Source organism: Rousettus aegyptiacus, unplaced genomic scaffold, assembly GCF_014176215.1.
Source record: "Rousettus aegyptiacus isolate mRouAeg1 unplaced genomic scaffold, mRouAeg1.p scaffold_m13_p_9, whole genome shotgun sequence".
Classification (NCBI taxonomy): Eukaryota; Metazoa; Chordata; class Mammalia; order Chiroptera; family Pteropodidae; genus Rousettus; species Rousettus aegyptiacus.
The window spans coordinates 91,418,182-91,431,215 of record NW_023416312.1 but is presented as its reverse complement, the minus strand read 5'-3'; the positions used below and the strand labels follow the sequence as shown (position 1 = coordinate 91,431,215).

Below are 13,034 nucleotides of genomic sequence, written 5' to 3'. Positions count from 1 at the left end.
CTTAAAATATAGAGATTATCCTGGTTTATCTGGGTGGGCCCGATATAATCTCAAGGGTCCAAAAAAGTAGAAGGAAAGTCAGAGGATCAGAGTTAGAGGGATATGTGATTATAGAAAAGTGTCAGAGATATGCATTGTAAGAAATGCAATACCAGCCATTGCTTAATTTGAAGACCGAGGCCATAAGCCAAGGAACACAAGCAGCCACTAGAATCTGGAAAAGGCAAGAAAATTGATTCTTACTTAGAACCTTGAAAAGGAAACACAGCCCTGGCCAAAACCTTGATTTTGACCCAGTAAGGCCCATTTTGGACTTTTAACCTCCAGAACTCTAAGGTAGTAAATTTGTGTTTTTAAACCTCTATATTTGTGTTCATCTGTTAGAGTAGCAATGGAAAACTAATAGAGCGACAAGAATGCTTCACAGAGAGAGTGACTGAGAGATGGAAAATAGGAAAAAAGTGGTTAAGAGACATGAAGAACAAAACAATCACTTCTAACATTTATCCAATAGTAATTCCAGAAGGAGCAAAGAAAAGAGTGGAGATCATTAAAAAGCTATTTGAAAAATAATAGTTCTGTGTTTTCCATAAAGAATAAAGTATATGAATCCTCATATTCAAAATGCCAAATCTCGAGTAGCATACATAAAATTAAAGCCACATCTAGACATATTTTAGTGAAACTGAAAAACATATAATTTAAGAAGATCTTAAAAGTAACCACTAAGACATTAATACACAAAAGAACGAAATTTGGTTTATCAGCTGCCTTTACAGCAATAACATAAGCTGGAAGACAAAGGGAGAAATTCTTTAAAGTGCAGAGTAAAATTTCTGTCATAAATTGATTTCAGTGATGGATATTTATCCCTCCTTATATCAATGCCCTCTGGTAGTACACTCCCACAATGATTCTGTATATGTGACAGGACCTGGCAAAGAAGTAGGAACAAACTTGATATAAGCAGAGAACTGGTAAAGAATTTACATTTTTTTCTTCTCTTTCTCTTCCTCTCTCTCTCTCTTGCCACCCCATGTGCACATGCAGGCGCACACACACACTAATCAACAACAATCTCCATGAGAAGATGCCTGATTTGGACTAATATGGAATGACATAGAGCAGAGCCTGTCAGGACAGCTGCGGCTATCCTAGGTAGGGCAACAACCATCCAATCACAAGGCATAAGTGAGCCCAACAAGTTCATCCAAGATAACCCAAACCCAATAAGTAACATGTGAAATAAATGGTTATTAGACCATCGTGATCTGAGGCGGTTTGTCAAGTCCCATCACTGTGTCAATAAATAATTGATACAGAAATTGGTATCGGAGTGATATGTTGGCGCTGTTTTAATAACTTAAAATAAACGACTGTCAGTGAAAACAGCAGAGTTAGGATTTCTGAAAATTATCTCCATAAAAGCCACAAAATGCTGACAACATTACCAAAATCAATGTTTTAGGAACTATGGAAATTGATGAAAGGCTTATAGCAATTGAGGGAGCATTTATTGAGGAAAACAAGTAAATCATGTAACTAACAGTAAGCTTTGTTACATTATAACTTTATTGCCACCACTTTTGCTCCAATTCCATGCTATCCATGAAAAACAACAGCCAACAACCACAGTGAAAACCAGCATCCTAGAAGTCACTTGAGAGGACAGAATGGAGCTAGAGATCTGTTATGAACTGAAGGACTGTACACACCTCCAAAATTCATATGTAAAAGCCCAAATTACCAGTTTGGCCGTATTTGGAAATAGAGGCTTTGGAAAGGTAATTAAGGTTAAATGAAGTCATAAAGATGGGGCCCTGATCCAATAGGATCAGTGTCCTTAGGAATAGGGACGTCAGAAAGTTCACTGTCTCACTCTCCACAGGCATACAGAGAAAAGGCCATGTAAGGGAACAGCCATCTGTAAGTAGCTATCTGCAAGCCAACAAGGAGTCCTCACCAGAAAAAAAATTTGCAGTACCTTGATCTTGGACTTCAAGCCTCCAGAATCGTGAGAAAATAAATTTCTAATGTTTAAGGCACCTACTCTATACAATTTTGTTTTGGCAGCCCTAGCAGACTAATACAAAATCCTCCAAAGGCTCTTCTCAGAAAATTCTCCTTATTTGACATCTAGTATTTCCATGTAAGGCGTCAAGGATTTCCTTATTTGACCTGACTCCAAGATCACCCAGAGAAAAAAGCCTTTTCCCCAAGGGTGTCTTTAAAACACTTTTTTGGGGATGTAATTAAATCTGTGACATTTCTTCCATTAAGAATACATATAGCACACATACACATGCATGTATATTTTATTTACTAACTTAGAATGTGCATCGTTAAGAGCTCTTGGTATAGAAGGATGAGTAGAAAGTTTTTAGGCAGACAAGAAGAGAGTCCAAAGAGAAGAAACAGTATGTGCAAAAGCATGCAGACTTCAAAAGCCTGTGCATTATTGGAAGTACTGTAACATAATCCAATGTGGAAAGAGAATCAGGCATGGCATAAGATGAAAATAAAAGATAAGAAGACAAGCAAGGATAAAGCATAAAGTATCTCAAATGTCAGTCATGTACTGTGTATACTCAGAGACTAGACCATAACTGAGAGAGATTACACTTGGCATGTCAACCCTCTCTTAACCTTTTAAAGACTATAACTGAAACAGCTAGTGCCCAATGGAATACTAATTGATATTCCGTGAGGGTGGAGTTTCACTGGCATTCACTGTCGGCGTTGAGTATGTAGTACTCACATCTCAAGCTTTACAGCTTTATGAGAGAAAAAAACATGTTAGAATAAAACCAAAATCCCCTGAATATCAATTATTTTACTCCTTAATAACCTACATCTTAGTATCAATCTTCAATAAGTTACAGTGGTTCTTAACACTGACAGGAGATTATATTTAACTGGAGAACTTTCAAAAAGCATGCCATGCTTGAGATCCTCCCCAGACCAATTAGAATACATAGGGGTGGAGTCTAGTCATCTAAATTTTTGAAAGCTCTCCAGGTAACTTTAATTTGCAGCTAGAATTGAGAACTATATTAAGAAAAATACCCCCACAAAAGTAAATTCCCACCTACTAATCTAGCTTTAATTTTATGACAGTTTTTTCATGCAGCATTATAAAATTTGAAAGGTAATTTTTTAAAACATTTAGAAGTATGTGTGTGGTCATTTGAATTCCTTTGCTAAACTACCAAGAATATCACCAGACGGACTATGGAGGTGGTGAAGGGAGTCTGAAACAGTGTGCTCGGGGGTCAACATCAGGACCTGCAGGCAAGCAATCTGTGCTAGAAATGTTCAGAGTGGGCTTTTTCACATTTTAGAGTCTCATCTCCTGAGTGTGCTGCCTGAGGCTATCATGCTCTTTATATCTTGCAGATCTGTCTGGCAAAAAGCTACATGCATCAACAGGTTTTGCTAAGGGTCTTATGATTAATTGGATGGCCTTTTAGCTGGACAGTTTCTGAGGACAAGATTTTTGCTATTTTGGCTCAGGAAGCCATAGGGATTAGTCGTGTAAAAATATTTAACATTACCACAGTTAATAAGCCATTCATTGCCTTAAAATATACAGCATCCAGGATTTTAATTTTAGTTATGTTCAAATATTATATGGGTTTGCAATCAATTATTTCTTATTTTTCTGTACTGTTTGATCCTGAACATAGAACTGCAAGAAGGGGGGTATGTAATGATTTATATAAGAAATATTTATAGACCTTACTATATATCAAGAACAGTGCTAAGTGATGAGATTAGAAAACAGCATGTATCTAAACTCAAGGTGCTCTCATTCTACTAAAATGGCATAATAACTCTACACCAAGTCATAAAAGTTCCGCAAGAAAGGTACATGAAAAAGAAGTAAATCCAGGGTATGTCATGATCACTTACAGTGAGAGAGATTAGAGCCATGTCTTCAAGGGCCATAAATGCCAGGATAGAAAGTTCAGAAGAAACTCTCTAAACAGAGCAGAGTCATTTTTTTCTGCATATGAAAATGATAAGGTCTGAGGTTCAAAAAGATTATAAGCCTAACTGCAATATATAGGATGGGAAAGAGAAGAGGCAAGATGAGTCATGAGTTTTATTAAATTGTTAAAGTAAGAGGCAATGGTGACTTGGGCAAGGGAATTGGAGGGATCGAAAGGAAGAGACAGATGCTAGAATGATTACAGACATAAAGTGTAATGGACTTAGCATATATTTTCAAGTTGAGACTACTAAACAGATTGTGGGACTAATAGCATTCATCTATCCGTCAGATTATTAAACAAATCTTTATTAAATGGCTATTTATTACACATCAAGCATTGTGTTGGGTTCTGGAAGTACAGTAATGAATATTACTGTAATGAATATGCCTTCACATAGCTTCATCTACTGAGATAGACAGACACTAAGTAAAAGATACAAATAATTAACAGAGTGCTGCAAAGGAAGTTTGGAGATGCCAAAAGAGAACAGGTATTAGTGATGAGTGGGATAATAGACAGCACTTCTTTATAGCGGGCATTAAGTGAAGACCTCTCTAAGGAAATATTTTATTGGAGATCTAAAGGAGATATCAGAAAGAGCAAGCACTGAAGAATAAGGAAAACCCAGTGCAAAGGCTCTGAAGTGGAACAATCAGTATATTTATCTGTTTGAAGAAGAGAGAGCTGCTAGTGTATTAACTGATGCTGAGAAGTTGAATAAGATGAAAATGGTAAATTGACCATTAGTTTTAGAAGCACAGATGCTATTGCTGACTTTGATGAAAGCAGTTCCAGTTGAATGAGGAAAAAACAAAATCGCAGTGAACTGAAAAATGAGTGGGAAAAAACAAGGAAAGTGGGTATAGTATGTTTAGTAGAGAAAAGAAATGAGGGAGTAGCTAGAGGGGGATATAGAACAGGGCAAGTTGCAGTTTGTTAAAGTGGTGTAAGAATTTAGATCCCATCTGTATGTAGAACTGGTAGAGAGGGAGAGATCGATGCACATGAGAAAATAAATCTGAGAGTAGGGATGATACATCCCAGAATCTCTACTTCTACTCAGATGCTCACCTTGCATCTGAGTTGGATAAATGACTCAAGGCTGATTGTTTCCCAAGTTGGGTTCTATTTGAGGGGGAAGATAAAATAAGGACCAGAAGGACATTGTAGAATGTTGAGAGAAGTAAAGATACTGAGGAGAACAGAGGAAGCGAAGGCTGAAGGAAAACTGAGATCTTACTCACCAAACTGTATGTTGCCTAAATTCTAGTGTAGCTTCCTGTCAGCCCCGCCCCAAATTTTAGAATACAGACTGCTTAATTTGATGTAACCAAATAGTAAATGGCAAGGTGGGAAGCATACTCAGTCTCTTTCTCTACCTTTAAAAGCCAGTGTAGTGGCCCAGAATGTTATTTCATCATTCAGGACAATTTATAAAAATCTATTAGGGAACCACCAATGTTTTATTTTGTCAACCATGGAAATTTAAAAAATCTCACAATGTGCAGCCACCATCTCATAGAAGAAAGACTACTTTAGGACCAAAGAATACTAATAACATATCAAGATTAATAACAAATCTGGTTTCATAGAAAACCTCTCCACACTGTCATATTTTATTTCTAAGTCTCCCATAGATTGGTGAAAATGCCATCCCAGGGTTGTGTCAATACAGAAAGTAGTGTTAGTGTATCACCAGATGGAATGACTTATAAAATCCCTTCCAATTCAAACTGTATGATTCAGTTAGTGGTAACCAAAAAGTATCACATTTGAAGTAAAATAGATCCCTTTTCATGTTCTATTCAATGATCTCATAACTTTTCCCCAAGTCACCTCGGCAGTTCATTCAGCCTTAAGGATGTAAAGGGACCCTCTGCCATTCACATCAGTTTCAAAGGCCTCTTCTCCCAAGTCTTCAGACAGCCCAGAGCATTTGCAAATAAACATCTCTCTCTCTCAGCACAATAGATAATAGCAGGCTCCACTGTTTTCAGTCAGCTTGAATGTTGATTAAGACCTCAGTAATCACACCGCTCTAACAAATCCAAAATCAAAAACAAAGATTAATTTTCAGAGAACACAAAGAAAGAACTGAAAGAAAAAAAAAAGCTGCCTTGCCAAAAGAAAAAGATGAAAGAAAGCTCACTGGTGAGCTTATTTGGATATTTTCATTTCTAAAGTGTTCAAGTATCCTAACATTTTTTAGCACTCTAAAAGAGACATATTAAAATATTATATCAAATAGGATATTTAAAAATATGACTTATTACAGGTAAACTCAAAAAAACAGAATTGTTACTCACTTAATAAGAGCTCTGATCTGTGGGCATGAGCCTGATGACAATTTTCTAATTCCACCAGTGAGGGCCTGAAGTAAAATTTCTTTAAGGCAGGGTCTGCTTTATTGAATTCCCTGCCTGTCTTAATTCTATATATTTCCAATTAGCTGACCTTCAAAGCTGATGGTGGTGGAAGAGAATTGTTTTCTGACAAGCTAACATTTTAAGGCTAATGGTTTTTTAATAAGCAATTGAGTTTGCGGCATTCAGCTCTTGTTATGTTTTATTGGTTTTTGTGCTTTAATTTGCTATGTATATTTTGGCACAACTCCATGGCAGGTGTAATTTTTAAACTGGAATCAATAAGATTCACTGTGATGTATGATATGAGCATTCCAAGCTTAGCTTTCAAAACAAAACGCTAGGCTTGGCTCTTTCCAGAGCCCTGCAAAGAAAATGTGTTGATTCCTTAGGGCTTTCCACACTGCAGCTTTTTGAAATCTTGTTCACATTCTTTGAATGTCCAAATCTGCCCTTCCTTAAACAGCTCTCACTCAGAACCTATGACCTTATCTCCTTATTCTTGAGATGAAGTTCATCTAACAGGAGAGCCTAAGTACAGCTTGTTTTTCTCTTCAAAAATCTCTCTCTAGTGCTTTCTTCAGTATTGCCAATTAATAGGGACTTAATGTGTCTTTGTTAAATGCTAGCTGAATGAACTTGAAGTCTTCCTTCTCTGGCTAAAAGGGGAAAAAAATCCTCCTTTCTAAGACAAACACTTCTTAACAATATAGAATTTATCTGATTCTATTCCCTTCTGCCTTCTTCAAGATCTTGCTTTATCATGTATTCCTTCTTAGTCCGTGTCTTTGATCTCAATTTCTCTAATGGTCACTTAGTGGCTTCCTATAAACAGAGAGATGTCTCAATTTTGTTCAAGCCATATTCTGAAGGAAGAAGAGAGTGGTAATTGGGACAAGGCACATGTAGGGGTATATTATGTTGGGTGGCAATGTTTTCATGTACTCATTTTGTGTACTTTCTATATCTGTGTTTTATTTAAGAAAAAGAGAGGAGAAGGGTAAGGAGGGGAGTGAGGCGGGGAGGGGAGAGGAAGGAAGGAGAAGACAGGAAAGGACAGGAGAGGAGAGGGAAGGAGAGAGGAGAGAGTCGAGGAAACCACCTCAAAGGCAAGAACATAATTAGAAATATCGACAGCAGGCTTGAGAATATGGACAACTCTAATGACTAGGTAGCAAATCCTTTCACAATTCAGCTAATCTCCAACTCTTTATTTTAAACAAAATTGAAGAATGATTTGCAGCTGTCATAAAATTATATATAATATGTAACTTTTGGTGTATAATACATAAAGTATATTATTTTGAGTATGTACCTCACAAAGAATTTAAAAAATTAAGTGAAATTGCTATAAGAGAAAAACATCTCCATCTATTATCATATATTTATTTATGAGAAAAAGTCTCTTTGGCACTTTCATCCATAAAAACAAAAAATAAAGACAGAATTGATAATGAACCCTGTCTCATTCTAGCAATTAGTAAAATCATGTATGTTTATAAGAGTGAATGGGAGGGGTAGAAACAATCCCATTAAAAATGCATTGTCATCTACAGCCTTGCTACCCTGAACAAACCTGATCCTGTCTGATCTTGGAAGCTAAGGAGGGTTGGGCCTGGTTAGTATTTGGATGGGAGACCACCTAGGAAGACCAGGTGCTGTAGGCATAAAAAATAAAAAAAAATAAGGGATTATAAACTGACAAGGTCCTTACGATCTGTGAGGTCAACTAAGGGTTGCCTCGCCTAAAAAAAATGCATTTTCAAATAAATGTTAACATTTTATGATCAGCAATTGTTTTCCAAAAAAATTTAATACCTTATTTTCAATCCATTGTATATTGCTATTCATTGCAATGCTAATTCAGATCAGAAGAAATTTAACACTTACCTTACGGTCACTTGACATTAAAAAATCAGTGTTTATATAGTTTTCTGAGGTTAATAATACGGTGAACTATAATACAGCTTTTAAGCATTAGAATACAATGTCCTGCCATGGATGAACCTTACAAATATAATGAAGAAAGGGGGAAAAGCAAGTCACAAAGGCTATATACTGTATGATTCTCTTTATATAAAGTTCAAACGGTCAAAACTAATCTATATCAGCCATCAACAAACCTTTTCTGTAAAGGAAAAGATAGTAAATATTTTAGATCTTGTGAGCCATAAGGTCTCTATCTCAACAACCCAAATCAGGTATTGTGACATGAAAACCACCAGAGAGTACAAAATTGAGGAGGCATGGCTATGTTTCAATAAAACTATTTACCAAAAAAAAAAAAAAAAAGAAGAGTGGCAGGTCAGATTCCACATGTGAGCTATAGTATGGTGACCCCTGATCTATATTGCTTAGAGGTGCATCCATGCATGTGGCACCATAATAAAGCTATGGTTACCACTGGGAGAGAAGCAATGCTACCAATAGTCAGGTGTAGGGTGACAGTAATCTGTTTTTTGACCTCAGTTAGTTATTACAGTGTTGTTCACTATATAAATATTTACTGAATTTTACATGTTTTATGTCTTTTTCTGTGTATTATATTTTAAAATAGAATTCTATAATAATTCCGAATTAGTAGTTGATATATGGTCACGGGGATGAGGAGCATGGCATAGAAAATGCAATTAGCAGTAATGTAGTGGCCAGGTGGAGAGGCAGAGGAGAGGAAGAACAATCAGGGGGATCATTTCATATACTACATAAATGTCTAACCAATGTACTGTACACTTGAAACTAATTAAATAAAATTTTAAAAAGAATAAACCCAAATAAATAAAGGGGAAAAATTATAAAATAATTCTTCTATTTTACTGCATTTTGTTAAATGACACTCTACAAAATTACATTCACTTACTATTATGCCAATAATAAAAACATTCCTTTCTTTACACATTCAACAAAGCATGTTGCTAGTTGTTTGACCTCAAAAATCACAATTCCAGGAAATTAGCCCAAGAAACTAATTGCACAAGAGAAAAACTGAATGCACACGGAAATTTTCCCCAATGTTACCCATTCTGGTAAAATCTTAGAAATACCCTAAGTAGCCACCAACAAAATGTTTGTGAAATAAATTATGGAAGATTATGTTGCCATTAAAAGTGATAATGTAAATCTATATTTATTGGCGTGTGGACATACCATGAAATGAAAATAAGCAGGTTACAAAATAATATACAGTATGATTCTATATGTATAATAGTTTATGCATATACATTTATAGAAGATATTCTGTAAAGTTCTGTTTGTGATTACCTAAACTCAAGGATTAGAACAAAAACTGTGATACAGCTTCCAGCCTGTACAGGAGCTTCTTCTACAGATATCTTTCTTCTTCAGTCCAACACAGTTAAAGGTGAGTATTCAGAGAGCTACAATGATTTGATTATTTACATATCATGAATCAAAATATTGCACAGTATTTGATCAAGAGGACCCTGCCAGAGGAATGTTCTGATTTATTAAACTTGTCTCCCTAAGAATGATAAAGTAACTGAATCAATCATTTTAGACACCCTCTTCTTTGCCTGGACCTTAGGAGGAAATAAGCCAGTAAGACATAAGGCCCTCACATGTGATGTGGCAGCCTTAAAGAAAGGAGCCAGTGGAAGGCTGATTCTACTCTGAGTATGCAATTATGAACCAACCTTCACCCTGAGAGAGACTGCTGTTAAGTGTTTTAAGCCCTGGATACAGAAGCTGAGAACGCACCCAAGACCTCAGGATGATTCTCTCAAACCAAACGCTACTCCTCTCGATCACCCTGAGACAGAAAAAAAGAAGGGTGGGTAACAGGGATCCATACAACCCAAGCATGGTCCAGAGAGAGACATTAACTTTGTATTAACTTTGTATTAACTACAAATAACATTCATCCCATTGGATGAATGATATTCAACTCATGAGTCATCTATCAACGGCCAATGGAGAGGGAGAATGAATTGGCAATATTGTGTGATTGATGCCATTTTTATATTTCCCTTTTCCCCATATGAATAACAAATGAGGTTATTTTTTCATGTCTGGTGTTAAGATTTGAACCATACAGATGAGGCACGAATAACTAAAAAAATCATAAATATATGCATAGACAACTGTTTGCAAGTATGTGTATAAAACAATGGTGGTTATTTTTCTGTATTGCTGCTCTGTGATTTTTTTACTTTCTGTTTTGTATGTTTTTATATTTTTAATCTTTACAATACATGTGTACCATTTTCCCACAACAAAAAATAACTTAATAATGCTGTTTAAAAAATACTTTCTCCTGAAAATACAACCCCTTAGAGCTATTCCTCCTTTCTTTTCTTTATCCTTTTCCTCATTATCAACTCATCTCTTTTTCAATAAGACTCCCACTCCTACCACTAGACCGAAAGTGTACTCTCCAAGGTCAACCTTATCACTGCAAAATCCTGTGTCTTTATTTTTGAGAACTCTCCCCAGAACTCAGCATAGTCAACCCCTCTCAGCTTAGCAAAACGTCTCCTTGGCTATTCATTCTCTTTTTTTCCCCACCTAACTTTCTGCCACAACTCATGTGTCTTTTTGATTGGCTTTATTTCCTCTGCTGGTTGTGAAGTGTAATCTCAAGTTTCAATCCTTAGAACACTGCTCCTAGCTATGTCTCAGGGTCATTTCATCCTGGTGAATCACTGTCCAGACTGCATTCACCATGCAGAGTGTTCTCTGAGCTCGTGCTCCACCTCTGTAACTGCCAATTCCACCAGGAAGTCTTGACATTTCCTTAAACCTTACATATCTAAAACAACATCTGCTGGTCCAAATCAGTTTTCCCTCTGGACTGTCCTCTTTCTGCCCATAGAACTAGGTCATGATTTCATTGCTTTTGTAATAGCCTTTGGCCAGAAACAAAGAAAAGGCACAAAGTGATCTTTAGCTACCGTAGAAAGATCAAAACAGAATAAACGGTGAGTCTGATTACAAGAATAGTTTTTAGAGCTCATTTCATAAAAGAACTCAGACTAATATATCTTCACTCCAATTTAAGTATAGCCATGAGAGTAAATTTAGCTTCAATGCTAGAGTTAGTCCCTCAAGAGAAATGAGTTCATTACCAATATTAACACCTTATCCTTCAAGTCATGTGTATTAAGAATCACGGGAGGTACTACTCATTTCTTCAGCTCTCATATTCAGTCATTTGCCAACTCTTGTCATGTCTTCTTTAGTGTCTTTCATTGTCCATTACTTTGTTACATTACCATTCTCACTAAGTATCTAATTCAGGTCCTGCTTACCTTATATCAAGGCATTACAATGCTCAACTTTGTAAATGATACATTTTGCCTCCCATATGCTATTCCTGTTTTCACAAATTAAACCTACTGGAAAAAAACCATCTTTGAGACTTTGTAAACTATAAGATAGAGTCCATAAAACTGAATAAGGCCTATAAAATCTTATAAAAAATCTGCCTTTCAAATCTTATCCACCACAAACTATTTCTGATCAGGTTTTGATAAATGCTATATATGAAGAAAATAAAAATAGTGCAGAGATAGAATAAAAACCTGAAAATCGAGGATTATGTAGGACCTAGTGAATACAGGAAAAGAGTAGAGAACCTAGGACCAAGGTTTTGGGGTCCCACAAAGTAGAAGCTAGTAAAAGAGAGTAAGAAAAAGAAGTCAATGAGGTAGAAGAAAACCAGCTTAAATGTGAAGTTATGAAAGACAAGAAAATATGTTCAAACAAAGATAGAGTGGCCGACCATGTAAGATAAAGACTGATGGTTGATCATTAAGTTAGGCACACAGAAGTCACTGGTGACCCTGACAAAAGCAAAATCAGTGGAGTGGATAAACTGAAGTCCGTTATAGGATAAGGAGAAACGGGATTGATGGGAAGAAGAAATGCAATCAATAGCCTTTGCGTGGTTTTTCCAGTGAGGAGAGCAGAGAAATTAGAGTAAAAATGGAGAGGTATATAGTGTGAAGATAGAATGTAATATCCATAAGCTAACAGAAATGGAGAAGGAGAAACTAATGTTGCAAAAGAAAAAGGGTGTAACTGAAAGAGCAAAACACTTGGGCGGGTGAAAGAGTATGGGATTCAGCGCAATTGTGAAGGGACTGCCCTTTAGACAAAAGATGGAGTAGGCTCCTCTCCACAGTTTCCACTTTCTCAGTGAGGTACAGAACTGAGAGTAAGGGGATATGAGTGGTATATAAAGTTTACGAAGGGAGAATGTATAAAAAATGAGGTCTCAGAGAGTGGAAAAATGAGCTTGTTATAGAGAAACAGTTGAAATTCCAGGCAGTATTTGAGACCTAATTTGAGTTTTGAAAGCATTACTTTAAAGTCAAATTCACTTTAACTTAAAGTGAAACTAGGGTGCCTGATGGGTTGATTTTCTCCAGGTATAAAGGAGGGGTAATTAATGTGCAAGGCTGAAATGAGCCTTGACCTTATGATTTTTGACTCCAAGACCAATGTTCTTTCCATTAAACTATTTTTCTAATGCTATTTCTTATATTTTTCTCTAGAAAAATCATAGTTCAGATTATAATTAAGTAAAATATTTCTTAAAATTATTAAATTATGTCTAAGATGATGATGAGCAATAATACCTATGGGAAGAAATTGAAGAGGCTTCTAACACAAAACCATTTGTAACCTGTATGCCAATCAGTGTACATTTCCCCTT

The 13,034-nt window shown here is 36.1% G+C and overlaps 1 long non-coding RNA gene and 1 pseudogene across 1 annotated transcript in view; one reads left to right on the top strand and one right to left on the bottom strand.

Annotated features, from left to right (window-relative positions):
* Nucleotides 1-13,034, bottom strand: part of LOC107501726 — a 108,153-nt gene that overhangs the window by 45,791 nt on the left and 49,328 nt on the right. The gene's annotated exons all lie outside the window — the stretch shown is intronic.
* On the top strand, nt 7,907-8,025 carry LOC118608441 (annotated as a pseudogene).